Raw genomic sequence first — 16,989 nt, 5'->3', positions numbered from 1 at the left:
GTTTATCTTTTTTGTTATTGTTGTCGTTTTTTCTCATAAATATTTTATACAAGAATCCCAGAATAGCTTGCCTTTATGTACCGTTTCTGATTTACTCTTAATTTAGAGTCATAAAATAGAAATACTGTTCTGGAAGAGCAGGAAGATGAGTTCCAATCCTATCATAGGCATTATCTGTGTGATTCTGGGCAAACTACTTGACCTCACTCAGCCTCAGTTTTCTTGTATGTGAAATGAAGATAATAATCATACCTACCTCCTAGTGTAGTTGTGAAGATCCAGTGAGATAATGTGTGCATAGTGTAATTTTCGTATAGTATAATTTGTGAACTTTAAAGTGAATGGGACTGAGTGGATGAAGTTTTCTCAATTTATGAGACTAGGCCTAAATCACATAATCCCTATACCCAGAGCAAGAAGATGAGGTCTTGGGCCTCAGATTGCAAGGAGTCTTTAAAGGTCAGACCCACAGCAAGTAGTCAATATTGGTCAAGGATGATTATGTCCTTTTAGTCTATCCAATGAAAAGACTCGGATCTTTTGATTTTTAAATCATGGACAAGCAGAAAAATGATCAGGTTCATGAGGCCTATGCTTAGGCCTCTCCCTGCAGGGACTAAATAAACGCTTTTTCTTTGTACCTGAAGATGTCTTTGATTAGCAAATTTGGGAAAGGTGGTCTAGCACCTGTTCCACGCAAAAGCATTATAGAAATGTAACCTATTCGTATTTTCAGTCAGTTAACATTTCTATTAAGCCTTTACTATGTGTCTGGCATTGACCTAAATACAATGGAAACAGACAAAGGCCAAAAAACAGTTCTTGCCCTCTAAAAACACACATTTTAACTGGGGAGATAAGATTTAAACAAGAAAGTGAGATTAGAGGTTGTGGTGGGGGGGGGGGGGGGGAGGCAGGAACAGAAACTAGGGAAGGCTTCCAGCAGAAGGTGAGATTTTAGTTGAATCTTGAAGGTGAATGCAAATAGAATTCCTGGGATAGAGAATGGACAACACAATAGCACAGACTTCTATGTTCTAGGAATAAATAGCAAGGGAATCAGGAGATTACTATTGAGTAACTGAGGAAATGGAAATTAGGTGATTAGGAAAGACAACTACTAATATCGAGTTTATTGGGCAAATCACTAAGGATAACACCAAAGTAAAGGAAATTAATCAAATTGATTGGAATTAGAGGACCCAGGTCCTTTTCTTTGCAACTTCTTGTGTGACTTTAGAAAAGTCATGTTATCTTGCTGGGTCTCCATTTCCTCTTCTATAAGACAAAAGATGGATTCTCAATGATTTCTAATATCCATTGAAACTCTAAATCTCTAATCCTGAGCCTTCTCAAAAACATTCTAGGACCCTAATTTCAAGAATCAAGACATTTACTCAGAATCCTATGTTAGAAGGAAAAGGGAATTAGAAATCATTTAACACAATCCTTTTGAGAAGCAGAGAAAGATGTACCCAAGTCATGCAGCTAATAAAAGATAGAACCAGAACTTAAAATCAAGTATCCTGATTTCCAGTACAGGAATACTTTCACCATACCTGAAATTCATCCTTTGGGAATTTTTAAAAGCAAAACTAGTGCTTTCCAAATTTCAACTGAAAAATCTCTTAGATCCAAAAATTACAAAAATGATTTCCATATGAAGAAAAGCAACTTTCTTAAAGTAATAGGAAACATTTTTCAATGTTCCAAAATACAGAACAGTCCCTCTGCTATCATCTAGCATCTTTAGCCTCTTCCTGAGATAACATTAATCGATCAGCAATACATATGAGTAAATAGGATCATGGGGTTGGGAGCTGGAAAAGACCCTTAGAGGCTACCTAGTCCCACCCTCTCTGATTGTATTTGGAAATCTCTTGAGTTCTAGTAAGAAAAGCTGAAAAGAAGACTCTTTAAAGGGAGTGGTCAAAAGAATCGAATGTTTTTAGGAAAGTGATTCTCCAAGGGTATGCAGAAAATCAAGCAATCATTGTTCTGTTTGTTAAAGCAAAATGAAAACTGAACTTTTACCTTGGGCATTGTAACTATGCATATTGCATGATGGAATTTTTTCAATTGTCTGAAAAGTCTATATCTGCAATTCTGAAAAGATGTTAGAGAAAGATTTTCAAAGCTATTAATGTAAGTCTCTGAACTTCTCTCCTCTAAGCAGAAATGCTTAGAAGAGAATAATCTAAATATATTTTTAAATTTATCTCCAAGCATGTGCCTAAAATACAGAATATAGATTTTTCTTCCATACCCCCAACCAATTGATTGCCAGGTGAGAAAGATTCCTATAGAAGTTTCAGGGCTATTTTGCAATTCCTTTTCTCTCCTTCATCCCTTAAATAGAAATATACAGAAGTTGTTCATTCTCTTATGCTTCATCCTGAGTGTTTTTCTAATATGACTGTTCTTCTTGAAGAAAATTATATTGCTTAACTGACTTTATGGTTGGCTCAGACTCAGAATAGTATAATTGGTTCCCTCACCAGGCCAGAGCTACATGAATGAGAGAGATGATTATTTCTCTCTTATATTTATCACCAATTATTTATATATTAAGAATTTTTGTTCTATTTCTTCATTCAGAAATAAACCCATTGGTTATATAGTCAGTCTCTGAAGGACATTATTGATCTTGCTTAATAATTTAATCCAACTAGATATATATAACTAGATGTAGATTTCAGCTGCATATCAGATAAAAAAAGGACCCGGAGCTTTCAAGGTCTAGCACTAAAGCAGATGCTAACTACCACATCTTTAATTCCATTTTCTATATCAGTTTATGATACATTTGACAAATGACAAAGACATTTATCTAGGTAGAATTGTTACCCTACCCAACTAGAAAAATTTTACCAAGAGAATCTTGCCCATTGTGTTCTACTCAGGCTTATGTGTGGGGTACCCTTTGTTTAGTTTGCTGGGGGTGGTCTGGGAATAAGAAGATGTCATACAAGTCATATCCCCTGGCACCTCATTAGAATAAGCCCACCTCTCATTATAATATTCATTCTCTTATTAATTATTAATTAATCAGAGTTGATTTTCATCTGTCAGAAACACCTATTCTTCCAAGGATATATAAGCATCAAAAGCCTGTAGGAGGGGTCATTGGTTATACAAGGCAGCCAAATGAACAGTGATTTTTTTTATTAATTACTAGTTATAATTAATAAAATGATCAATTACCTAGAAATTATGTCTCTTGGGGCATCTAGGTGGCGCAGTGGAGAGAGCACCAGCCCTGAATTCAGGAGGACCCCAGTTCAAATCTGGTCTCAGACACTTAACACTTCCTAGTTGTGTGACCCTGGGCAAGTCACTTAACCCCAGCCTCAGGGGAAAAAAAAATAAATTATGTCTCTTGAATTTTTTTATGCATCATACCAGGTAGTCTCTACTCTCAGGCTAACATACTGAATCTTGCTAGTAGAATGCTCTTGGAATTAGAAATCTGGTTGATATTACTTCAAACTCTGAAATTACTTTTTTTGCAAGATCATAAAATATCAAAGGATGGGGAGTTGGAAGATATCTCAGAGACCTAAATGGCTAAGCCCCTTTTGTTTACAGAAAGAAACCAAGACTCAGGAAAGTTAAATGATTACTGAACCCTGAGAAAAGAAAGTACTCACCCAGAATGTCCTTGAAGATGGTCAAATGTATCATACACTGATATGAGAAATGAAATTAAAGATGTTTTAGCATCTGCTTTAGTGGTGAACCTTGAAAGCTTTGGGTTCTTTTTTATCTGAATTACAGCTGAAATCTCCTGTATCTGTTTTTTCCCCAATTAGAATGGGAGATCCTTGAAAGAAGCAAATCTTGTTTTTCTATTTCTAAGATTAGAATTTAGCACAGTTTTGCACATGGTAAATGTTGACTAAATATTCATTCATGCATTCCCTGAGGCCACAAAGCTAGATGGGTACATGCTATGTGGATGGAGAGAATAAAGAAGAGTCCAAACTGGTTAACACAAATTTATTAAGCCCTTCCTGTGTGTCAGGCACTATGCTAAGTATTGGGAATATAAATACAATGAGAAAGAAACCCTTCCTTCAAAAAAAATTAAATTATAATGAGGGAATATAATACATAAAAAGATAATGAAAAAGCAAAAGTGAGAAAAGCAGTGTGTAAGCAATGGTCATGGAAGAGAAAGTAGAGGAGCATGGTTAAACTGGCTCTCCTTAGAATGGAGAAGAGCCAGCCAAGCAGAGGAAAAGGCTGAAGGGAAGCAAATATTTCCAATATGAGAAATTCAGGGGTGAAATGGAAGTTTTCTTCTCTCTACAGATTTATCATGCATGGTACCTATTCCTGAGTGTCTGAAAGAAAGAAAACCTACATGTATTAAGTGCTTACTATGCGCCAGATACTGGAGACTTTTGACAAGTAGTGTTTTGATATGCAATGATTCAAAGATAAAGAAAAAAATTCCAAATGCTTGAATGAGTAGAAAGGAAACATTATTTTGAAAAAAAAATTAAGGCCCTGAATACCAATACTAATAAAAAGAACTCTGGGAGGGAGAAGGGAAGAACTCTTTATAATGAAAGAGTAAATCGATTCTGTCTCTTGAGAAAATATATTTAGAAAAAGAGAAAAGTAAATATAAACCTTTGATAAAGACTTTTCAGCTGTGAAATGTAGCAATGGCTCTCTACTGACAAAAGAAACTTGGTCAGAAAGAAGAAAGAGAGAGCACTTTCATAAAACCTTTGAAATTTCTACCAGTGATTTCTAAGTATACCCCCTGACACTGAATCGCTTTCATAGAACTACAAGAGCATAGAATTTCAGTCAGAAGGCATCTCAGTGGCCATCTTATTCATCCATACTGCCTGAAAAAATTCTCTCAACAATATATTCAAAAGACATGTTAAGAAAATCTGGGATGGAAAATGATAATCACATCCATGGATTGATTGAGAGAGAGAGAGAGAGAACCATGGAGACTGAATGTGGATGGAAGCACAGTATTTTTATCTTTTGTTGTTGGTTGGTTGTTTTCTTTCTCATGGTTTCCCCCTACTCCCCCATTTTTGGTCTGATTTTTCTTGTACAACATAACAAATATGGAAATAAATTTTAAAAGATTGCACATATTTAACCTATATCAGATTTCTTGCTATCTTCGGAAGGGGAGAGATAAGGAGAAACATTTAGAACACAAAGTTTTACAAAAATGAATGTTGAAAGCTATTTTTACATGTATTTGGAAAAATGAAATATTATTGAAAATATAGAGGGAAAGAAGAAAAAAGAAAGAAAATCCCTGAAAGGAAATAATAATAAGATAGAACCAACTTTGTTCTATGCATTTTGCTAAGCACTTTACAAATATTATTTCATTTGATCATCATACTAATTTTGAGAGGTAGGTGCTATTATTCTCCCCATATTACAGATGAGGAAACTAAGGCAAACATCTGATGCCAGATCCAAAGTAAGCTCTGATTCCAAGCCTTACCACTGGAAATACTGAAAAGTGTCACATAGGACTACATAGTAAACAGAGACAAAATGTGAATCTAGATGTTCCTAATCAATTAACTCTGCTATATTGTCCTATTCGGAAAGTCTCCCAATTATACTTTTACAATGACCTTTTAAGTAGCCATTGTTTCCCACCATAAAATCTGGCATTGTGGTGACATTCCATTCTTCCTAAAACACTACTTAAATTACCTTCACCATCAATAACACTTCTTACATCATTAGTATTCTAGAGAGTGGCACTTTTGTTCAGGCCAAAATGCAAAGGCACCAGAGATTTGTTGCTGGCAAGCATGAAAACTAAAGAAAAGTCCTCCGATCCTAGCTTCCCCTCTAGCTCTCTCTTGCCCTGAGGTTTATTTAACATTCCAGCTACCAGAGTCCAATGATATATCCTTTCAAATATATATTACCTCATCTGATCTTTACCCAAACTCTGACTAATGGGTGGGATAGGTATACAATCTATTGTTTTATCATGTTTTGGAGGGCAGAAACTATATCTTACTTATCTTTAAAACCCTCAGCCCAGCACACTTAAATAATATCAAACAATCCATTTACTGGTGAAGAAACAGACTCAGACAGATTTAGTTATCATTATCTCAGGTCAACCAGTTAGTAAGGGTCTAAGATGGGATTTGAACTCAAGTCATCCTGATTTCCAAATCTAGTTAATGCCCTATCCACCACCCAATATTGCTACTTATATACCATCTTAGGGATTAAAAAAACCTGAAATACTACATTCCCTTTTCAGTTATAAAAAATATATATAAAACAATAAGACTACTGTTCTTCCTTAAAATCTCCATATCCTACAGAATCTGTCCAGAAGTTTTCAATCTCATGTCTGGAAACTTGACTTTTAAATATTTGATAATTATGTTTCAACATAATTGATTTCTATTGTAACTCTGTGTATTATGCTGAGAAAGAGTTCATAAGTTGCACTAAACTACTGGAGAGATCCATAATAATTAATAAAAGCTAAATTTTACATATACAATGCTTGTGCCAGGCACTATGCTAAGTACTTAAAAAAAATTAAACAAATATCTCATTCTGGAAAAGTAGATGCTATTTCTATATCCATTTTAAAGATAAGGAAACTAAAGCAAATAGAAATTAGGCACTATTTCTCCCCATATTATATGGTGAAGAGACTAAGATAACACTGGTCAGGTGAAAATATATTTGAATTCAGTTTTCTTTACTGTAGACCTCATATTTCTCTGTGCCACCTAGCAACAAAGACAATCAATCAATCAATCAATCAATAAGAACATTTGCCATTATCCACCATTCAGTCTGCACATTTGGCTGTGATCTACTTTTCCAGTTTTATCATCAACCTTTCACTTCCCAAACCCTTCTGCTCTGGACAAATTGACCTATTCATTTTCTCCTGAACATACCTTCTACTCTGTCTCATGTTGTTCCCTTTCCTCTCCCACAACTTAGAATGACTTCCCTCTTCTTTTATATAACCAAATCCAATGAATTCTTCAAGACTCAGCCTAAGTGAAATTGTGTTAGACAAAAAAAAAATCACACTGTGTTCCTGAAATAAACTGAGCATATTCTGTCTCTCCTTTGCATTCTGTCATCACTTTTTACAAGGAACCTAGTTTCTTTTCCTTTTTTTTCTCTTTAAAAATGGCTATTGAAAACATGGTTAAAATACATATTGACAACAAAATTTTAGCTCAAATCAAATATAATGTCAACCAAACCTTTCCCCATAATTGTTCATGCTCTTGACTGCTTTTTTAAAATTTTCTGTCTTTGCCATATGAATCCATCTCAAGCACTGAGTTGGCCCTGTCTTCTGATATGACTCTCAGGATTATAGAGTAGCCATAGCCAGGTACAATTCTCTGACCTCTCTTTCTTTTTTTGATAGTTTGATGCAATAATCTGAGTTCAAATTCAAACTAGATTGAGACTGGCTTTCCTGGTATGGCTTCTCTTGTCTCCATGATTTCTGGTGTGCTTCATTGATTAGGAAAACTATTTTCAATAGAGCTTTCTGCCCTCTATCTGCACATTTACTATTCTACAAATTCAAAGCTGACCTGCTGCCTACAGAGGCCATATTTTAAAAATCAGGCAGTGCAATAGCATGAGCTAACATGTATATAACACATTAAAGTTTGCAAAATACTTTACATATGTTACCTTATTTGATCCTCAAAAACACCCTGCAAAACTGATAAGATTGATGTTGGCATTTACAGCTAAGGGAACTGAGGTTGAAAGAGATGGACTTCTTTGTGGCTACATGGTCTGAAGGAAAATTTGAACTCAATTTTTCATGATTCCAACTCCAGCACTTTCTCAACTTTGTCTCTCTGTATTAGAAACCCCAAACTTGTAAGCAAGGATGTCCTGGATTTGAAGCAGCTTTGTGAATGGAGTGCTAGGTTTTGAGTCAGGAAGGCTTAGGATGCTCCCTCAGATATTTAGGAAATATGTATACAGAGACAAGTTTGAACATCTCTGCACCCCCTTCCATATAATCTCTACCTCATAGGTAGGAGATAACATTTTATGGTATAAAATACTATTATATAGATTTGAGTATAATTATGATTATTTGAATCCTATAATATCTTTCTCAGAGGGTTCTTGTGAGAATCAATCAAGGTAATATCTATAAAATGCTTTGTTGAATTATTTTCCCAGGAGTAGAGGTTGTTTAAGATCAAGCCACCCATTGTCAATCACTTCTGCTAAAGGTTGACAAGTGGTCTGTGGTCCTGGATCTCTGTCTTTATAGGAGAGAACACATTGGCCCCTATATTCATTGGCATTATGTTCAACTCAAATGAACCCAGTGACTATAGACAAACAAACCACTCTTGGCTCAAAAGCAGAATTGTTCTCTGAAATTAATTTGCTATCTATTGTGCTTGAGAGGCACTTCTGGTAAAGCATTGTTAAGAAGAAGCACATTTAGAAGACAGTAGGGAAGTCGGTAAAATAGGATTTTTGCATGCTTCATGTTTTTTTAAAACTATGGGCATGCTGAGAACAATCAATATAAGAAAGAATTGTTTGAGAATTACATCAGAGTGACTAATTAGTAAGGGTTACCAAGGTGATAGCTAATTAGGTTTGTACTATGGGTACTCAGACCTTGGATAAAAACATCCCTATCTCTTCAGAAATTTATCAAAAGACTTTGTTTTATTCACCCAATCTAAGAGTGATAATTGATTCTCATGATTCATAAATAAAACTTCTGGTAAACTTTACTTACTTCAGGAGTCACATGATCACAAGATTTGGAGTTGGAAAAACCTTCTGCAGTCATTTGGACTTTATATAAAAAAAAAAAAAAAAGAATTCCTATTATAATATAGGATATACCAAAAATTTTGGTGCAGTCTCAAGCTCTTAAGGCTTTTATATATTGAGAAAATTTGTTTTACTATTATATTAATAACTAATTATTAATTTGGGATCCAGGCTTTTATCCTTTATTTCCTAATTTTAGGCTCAATTCCTATAAAAAGCTAATCAATCATGAGTGATTGATGAGATTGTCCTAATCCTCAAATTACATGCTCATTAATCTCGAACTGGACCCCACTCAACTAGAAGACTTTAATTCTATTTAGAATATGAGCAGAATCCAGTCTAGAGAAGTTTTTACCCTGAGGAAATGAGCCCCTCTCCTTGTACCCTACTTTAAAGTTTAGGGTGACTCAGCTCACTAAGGAGAAAACCAATCAGAGTGGTTTGGATGGAAATTCTCCGGTCTGATTTGCTGAAGGTGGCTAAATCTCATGATCAAGTAAATTCTCAGCTGATTTCTAGCCTCCTTCCTTATTAAATGTTTACTAATTAAAGTTAATGTTCAGTTGTCAAAGATATTTCCTTTCAAAGATTTAAAAAATGTTTCAAGTTCTTCATTCTTTTGTCTTTGGTTATCAATTTATTGATTACCAGCTGGCCTAATTAATAAATTCATTATTAATTACCCAGAAACTGTTTCTCAGGGTTTTTCCACACATATGTGTAAGTATGTATATAAGTATATAGAGATAGATATCTTAATGTTAAATCTTTAATATATATCTTTAATATACATTACAGCTCATATATATGCATGTATGTAAAATATATTTATATATAAATATATTAAAGCTTTAGTAGCTTCAAACTGCACCAAGACTACACTTTGACTATATGACAATTGGTCATTGAATTTTATTGAAGATATTTACTAATGGGGATTCTCCAGGAAACTCATTCCAGTTTGGGGCAATATTATCAATACTTTTTTCCTTTTTTTCTGAAATCTAGTCTAAATTTGCCTCTAGGCCACTTTCACCTAGTGTTACTAGTTCTGCTCTAGAATTTGCCAGGCAGAACAAGTTTAACATTTCTTCCAAGTTAATCTCATCATTTAATGAAATTACTCTCTCTAAAGTTACCAACAGTCTTCTAATTATGAAATCTAATGGCCTTTTCTCAATCATTATCCTCCTTTATCCTTTGGCTACAATGTTGATCACCTTCTCTTCCAACATATTCATTCTCTCTGGGTTTTGGGGACTTGATCCTTCTGATTCACTTCCAACTGGTTTAAAACTTTCTTCTTAAGTTTTCTTTGCTGAGTCAACGTCCATGTCGATCCTGGTGGAGCACCCAAGGCTCTGCCTTGGGCTTCCTTGTCTTTTCCCTGTAAGGTTTTTCTCTTAGTTACCTCATCAACTCCCGCAGGCTCAATGACCATCTCTATATGGACAACTGCCAGATCTATACCCAAGTCTTATCTGTTTCCTGAGCTCCAGTCACCACAAACTCCATAGCACCACAAACTATATTTATTAAATATCTCTCCTTAGATGCTTCTAACTTAAGCTGTCTCAAACTTAATATGTCCAAAAAAATAAGTCATTATTTCTGTCAAAACCCAATTCTTTTCTAGACTTCCCTGTTACTGTTAAGTGTACCACTATCCTTCCAGTGATCCAGCCTTGCCACTTTGTGTCATATTCAACTGCTTACTCTCACCATCCCAATATATCCAATCAGTTCATAAATCTTAACATGTCTATCTCCACCATAACTCCTTTTTATTTTTAATTTATGAATTGAAACAAGCATTTCCATAACATAGTAACATTGAGAGGGGGAAAAGGTGATTACATATTATGTACAACTTGCTATTCCTTCTAAATATAAAATAAAGTTACCATGTAAACATTTTTTTTTCTTTTTTTCTTCCCTCCCCCCATTCTAGACATGGATAGCATTAGATACATACATATATGTGTACGTAAATGTATTATCATTTTATACCTATTTCTATTTCTAGTTCCATACCTCCTTTGCAGTTAATTTGATATTTATAAGAGCCAAAATGACTTAGTCATAGTTGTTCTTAAAACAGTATTGCTGTTATTGCACAATATCTCTTGGAACACATTTATTTTCTAGTTACATACTCATCATTGTAATTCAAGTACTCATTTCTTCTGGTCTGTACTATTGCAATAGCTTCCTTGGCTCAAGCCTTTCCACAGTTATCTCCAACCTTTACACAGCTTCCAAAGTGGTTTTCCTAAAGTACAGATCTAGTCCCATAACCCTTACCACCACAACACACATACCCACTCAGAAAGCTCCAGTAGCTCCAAATTAGATCCAAAATCAAATAGAAGCTTTTCTGACATCTCACTCTCTTTACAACTTGGCCCCTTCCTATCTGACCAGTATAGAAAATGCATAAGTGGAGAGGATGACAGAAAATGAAAGAGATGGTGATGGGGAGTGTTTGTTGTCCCAGCTTTTCTTCTTTTGGAGGGAATTGATTTGGGGGGGGAGGGTGGAGAGAAACTGGAAGAAAATTGAAATCTTCCTCAAATGAGGGACTTCTCTGGAATTTTGGAAGTTGAAGCAAATCTCACTGAAGGGTCCCAAAATGAGGGAAGGGAAAAGAGCTTGAGGGGGAAAGCCCACTTGACTGAGTGAGGCACAGACCCCTCCAAAGAAAAATGAACACTTAAGTAGAAAACCAAAACTGGGAGGGGAGAAGGGAGATAATACTGTCAACACTTCCCCCAGAGCTGGGGAGGAGAGAGGGAAAATGAAGGATTGAGAGATAGGAATGACAGTTTGGGGAGTATGAGGACCTGCCTCCCCTAAGACTTTTATGGAATGGAATACTGTTTCCTCTTTTCACCCCTTAAACACCAACCAAGAGAATTCTTTTCACTAGGAATATTACATTGTGGTCCCCCCCATCTTCAAGGGACTTTTTCTCATGGTTACCATTTAGTTCAGGGAACTTATTGGGCACCAAAACCCTAAATTGAGGCTCTGGGTTGGAGACATTCTACTTTATAAAGAGAAATTTGGTAGTGAGGAAGAAAAGAGTATATTACTGAGGTGGCAGGTCATAAAGGAAGATCAGAGGGCAAAAAGCTCAGCACCCACAAAAGGGAGAAAGAAGATGACAGAAAATGCAAACTTTAGAGGAAAAGAGTGATGGAGAAAGAATGTTATGAGAGTTGAGAAGACTGAGATGGTGGCAGGATATCTTCCTTACGCCTCCTCCTCTGCCTCCTCACCAAAATCCCCCTCTTCAGTAGTGGCATCCTGGTATTGTTGGTATTCAGACATGAGATCATTCATGTTGCTTTCAGCCTCTGTAAATTCCATCTCGTCCATCCCCTCCCTTGTATACCAGTGAAGGAAGGCCTTCTGACAGAACATGGCAGTAAACTGCTCTGAGATGCACTTGAAGAGCTCCTGGATGGCGCTGCTGTTGCCAATGAAAGTGACAGCTATTTTGAGCCCACGAGGTGGGATATCACAGACAGCGTTCTTGACATTGTTGGGGGTCCACTCAACAAAGTGGCTACTATTTTTGTTTTGTACATTGAGCGTTTGTTCATCTACCTCCTTCATGGACATCCGACCATGGAAGATAATGCCATGATGAGATAACACCCATGACGAGGGTCACATGCTGCCATCATGTTCTTGGCATCAAAGACTTGCTGAGTGAGCTCAGGGACAGTTAGGGCACGAAATTACTGGCTCCCACAACTGGTGAGGGGGGCAAAGCCAGGCATGAAGAAATGGAGTCAAGGGAAAGGGAACATATTTACAGCCAATTTGCGGAGATCAGCATCAAGCTGTCCATGAAAGTGAAGGTAGGTGGTGATACCACTCATGGTAGCAGAGACTAGATGATTGAGGTCACCATATGTTGGCATAGTAAGCTTGAGGGTTCGGAAGCAGATATCTTAGGGTGCTTCATTATCAATGCAGTAGGTTTCATCTGTGTTTTCTACTAACTGATGGACAGAGAGAGTGACATTGTAGGGTTCAGCTACAGTGCCTGAGACCTTGGGTGATGGAACCACACTAAAGGTATTCTGATTCAGTCAGGGCACTCTTCTCGAATCTTGCTAATGAGCAGGGTGCCCATCCCTGATCCTGTTCCTCTACCACATGCAATCACAACTCCCTGCCTCTTGCGTACCACATCCAAGACTGAATCCACCAGCTCTGGTATAGGGGCCTTTGGCCCAATTGTTGCCTGCCCCAGACTGGCTAAAGACAAAGTTGTCTGGCCTGAATATCTGGCCAAAAGGTCCAGGGAGGATTTTTATATACTTTTTTTCCTCCTCCTTTCTGCTGAACTGAGCTTTTTATTAATAGAAGGTTCCCCAGAAGGTTAGAGCTGCCAGTTCAGAACACAGCTGCACAAACGTTTTGTGAGGGAGAAGGGGGAAGGGAGAAGCCTGGGAGGAGAAGCAGGGTGGGGTACGTTGTGCTTTGTGTCCTGAGAAGAGGACAACATTCTATTTCTTACTACAAGCCCCATGCTTAGAGGAACCATCCTTACCTTACTTCCTTCGAGTTCCTGGTTTCCTCAAGACTCAGGTCATGCTTTTCACAAAATCTTTCCTCATGTCCCTAACTGCTAGTGCATCCCTTTCTTAAACTACCTTGTGTTTATTCTACCTATACTTTGTATGAATTCTCCCCCTTCAGAATACAAATTCTAAAAAGATATCGACTTTTCTTCATTCTCCTTCTACTGGTTCAAATCTGTTTCCTTAGTTTCCTTTGCTGAGTCTTTTAACTTTTGAATTTATATCCCAGCGCTTAGCATAAAGTTTGGCATATAAGTGCTTAATAAATACTCATTAGTCAGTTAGATGATTGATTGATTGACTTCAGATGTCTACCTAAGTCTTTTTCTGGTAATAAATCTCTAGTTCTTTCAATCATTTCCCAGATGACTTAGACTCAAGTACCATCACCATATTGATTGCTCTCTTCTGAATGTTCTCCAGCTCATCAACATCCTTCTTAAATTGTGATAGCCAGCTTTGAAGAAAACTAAAAGGATGAGGAGGAGATAAGAACAAAAGCAAGATTAATGGGGAAAGAAGTGACCTAAGTGGAGGATGAAACAAAATTCAGGTCCCCAGAATCTGGGTAAAGGCCTTTGGGTCAGGAAAATGAGAAAGGATATAGGGCCATGTTTAGAGTTAATATGGTGGGTAGAAGAGGGGTTGGTAGAAGATGGTTTTAGTCACAGGTGCTCAAATTTTCACACAAGGCACTAGCCTGGAGATATTTTTTCTAGTGATCTGTCTTAACAGTCCATCCCCCTCAATCTACCTGTGGAGTGTCAGGCCTTGTAAAAGGTTTTGCCTGACTCATTCTGATGTAAACATGCTTATTGACTTCATGGCTGGAATTGAAAGTGTACATACTGGATGAGAGAAATAAGTTTTAAAAGATTTCAACAGATGGAAAAATGAACCAAAAACAACAGGATTGAAAAAGCATACATTTGACAAGATGAATAGAAAGTCCTTTCTTTAAAGTTTTATTCCAATGTCTCTTCATACTATGGAGATAATCCTGGGTTCTTTAAGGCTTTGACAATATAACATAAACTCTGGCAAGGCCTATAATCTAGAAAAGCTTCAAGTCCATAACCATGTCTGTTTACTGAAGAACAACTTAAATTCTGAGACTGATTTCATCAAAGATGGCTTCATGTTGATGAATTTCCCCACAAGGTAGGAAATCCATAAAATGATATCTGTTATTACCTTTGACTGCAAGATGAAACCAATTCCATTGACTCCATGTAGCCTTCTTTTTCAATACAATTTCTTGATGTTTTCTAGTATCATTTATAGGAATATGGATATGATTCAATTCCTTGAAAAGGTTAAGATTTCAGATTAAGAACATCTACCATTCAATTAATATTTGTAGATGTACTAAAAAGTCATAATATTTTTATCATCCTTGGCCCTTTTTGGTCTAAATCACCACTACATAGAACCTAGTGTCATTTTCAGCTTTTATCTATTTTACATGTTGCTGTGACAAGAAAAAAAAATCATTTAGCACCCAATTTTCAACAAAACTCATGAATAAACGTGAAGCCCATTTTGGAAATCCTTTTGCCTAAATAGAAATTGCCAGGACTTGCACTCTCTTGGCATATCAAAACCCAACATTATAGTTATAGCAGGAAGAAGCATCAGAATAGAACATGAGATATTAGAGCCATCTTGATGGAGATCAAAAGGAGTTAGCTTATCCTGTGTAGTTAGTCCCAGAGGGCAGAATTTATACCAATAGATAGTCATGTTAGGGATTTAGATTTTAGGTGAAGAAATGGAAGATATTTCGAACAATAGTAACTGTCTTATGAAGCTATGAGTGAGTGAGAAAGTTTGACTTTGGGTATCCATTTGTCAGATTTTTGTAACATGAATTCTAGAATTGGAAACAGGATGGCACTAGATGACAGTCACTTCTTGTTCTAAAATACAATAATGCTGTTATTCTATGCAAAAAAGTCAACATTAAAAAAAAAAAACATTTTACAAATAATAAGAGCAACTCAAACCACTTTCAGTTGCTATAAGTAATTTAAAAAACTCTAAAGAGAAAGGAAACATTTACCAGGATCTTAACCTTAACAGGTGAGATCTTTTCAGCAGACCCAGAAAGTCAGAAGAGAGGAGGTCAAACATATCTGTCATCTCTTCATTTATGACTACTAAATTTCTGCCCTTATCTTTCTCCCAACTTCTGTTATCATATTTCTAGCTGCTTACTGAACAGATCCATTTGGATGTACTAGTAGAACCTTAAATTCAACATGTCCCAAACTGAATTGATCCACTCTCTTCCCAGCCACCCTCCCTATTTTTCTTCCTGACTATCTTATTTCTATTAATGGACCTACCATTGATCTGATCACCCAGAATCAAAACATTGGTGCATTGGTGTCTTTTTTGACTTCTACTTCATTCTGGGCAGGACTCATTCAAGCGGGACCCATAATGTCCAATCAGTTACAAGGTTTATGAAAATTTATCTTGATCATACCTCTAGAATCTTTTCTCTGACATTTTAACTGCCACCATCTATCCAACCTTCATTCTCTTGTTTGAACTGTTTTGAAGATCTCTTGACTAGTCTTTCCACTTCCAGTTTCTCCTTTCATCAAACTCTCAAAGCCTGTTTCTGGATTAATTTTCCTGATGCACATCTCTGATCACATCTTTCCCCAACTGAAATAGTTTCTCAATGATTACAAAACAAAATACAAATTCTTTACCTCTGGCATTCAAAGACTTATATGATCTGGTTCCATTCTACCTTTCTAACCACATTATCATGTTCCCATTTAATATTCCATTCAAATGTTTCTCTTATTCTCTCATTCCCTCAAATCCCACCTGAATTTTATATCTATATTTTGTGATTCAAACTATTTATTCCACTTAAAATTTTTTCAGACCTACTCTACCCCACCTCAGAATCTCTATCCAATTAAAACCTATTTGTCCACTAAGTCCCAGGTTAAATATCTTCTTCATCGTATTTTGACATTGGAAGTCATTTTCCTATTTAATGCAGAAAGCTCTACAACATTCCTGAAAAATAGTCACCCTTTCTATGCTTCATGAAACCTAATTTTTTCCTTTTTTTTTTTTTTTACAATACTTAATATAGTTGACTTTCAGAGTTATTTGTCCACTTTTTTATCTTTAACTATAACCTTATATGCCTATAAGATCCTCAGGAACAGGGTCCAAGTCTTACTCACTTTTGTATTCCCTGAAATATCTATTATTCAATTCCTTTCTAAGAGTAGCTAGAATGCCTTAGTACTATTAAATGCCTTAATACTATTAAAGCTTATCATTACAATTAAGCCTTTTAGAACCCCTTTATTTGTTGAATGAATAAGTAAGTATATGTCCATACTATAAGGTCAAGGACATGGGCATTGAGTTGTTTTGCTAATTATGGCACTGGCTTTAGATGCATTCACACTTCCTCTTCCACTCAAGAAACAGCTATACCATTTGCCTTTAACTAGAAGTCTAATTAAAATAAAGCCTCAGACACTTATAAGCTGTGTGATCCTGGGAAAGTCACTTAATTTTTGCCTACTTT

General features: G+C 36.2%; 1 protein-coding gene and 1 pseudogene across 1 annotated transcript in view; both read right to left on the bottom strand.

Moving 5' to 3' along the window:
* DPYS (dihydropyrimidinase) overlaps window positions 1-16,989 on the bottom strand; it is a 108,157-nt gene that overhangs the window by 22,599 nt on the left and 68,569 nt on the right. The gene's annotated exons all lie outside the window — the stretch shown is intronic.
* On the bottom strand, window positions 11,931-12,970 carry LOC141552966 (tubulin beta chain-like; annotated as a pseudogene).

This window comes from Sminthopsis crassicaudata, chromosome 1 (assembly GCF_048593235.1).
Source record: "Sminthopsis crassicaudata isolate SCR6 chromosome 1, ASM4859323v1, whole genome shotgun sequence".
Taxonomy (NCBI): domain Eukaryota; kingdom Metazoa; phylum Chordata; class Mammalia; order Dasyuromorphia; family Dasyuridae; genus Sminthopsis; species Sminthopsis crassicaudata.
The sequence above is the reverse complement of the archived record's forward strand: the minus strand, read 5'-3'. Positions and strand labels throughout refer to the sequence as shown.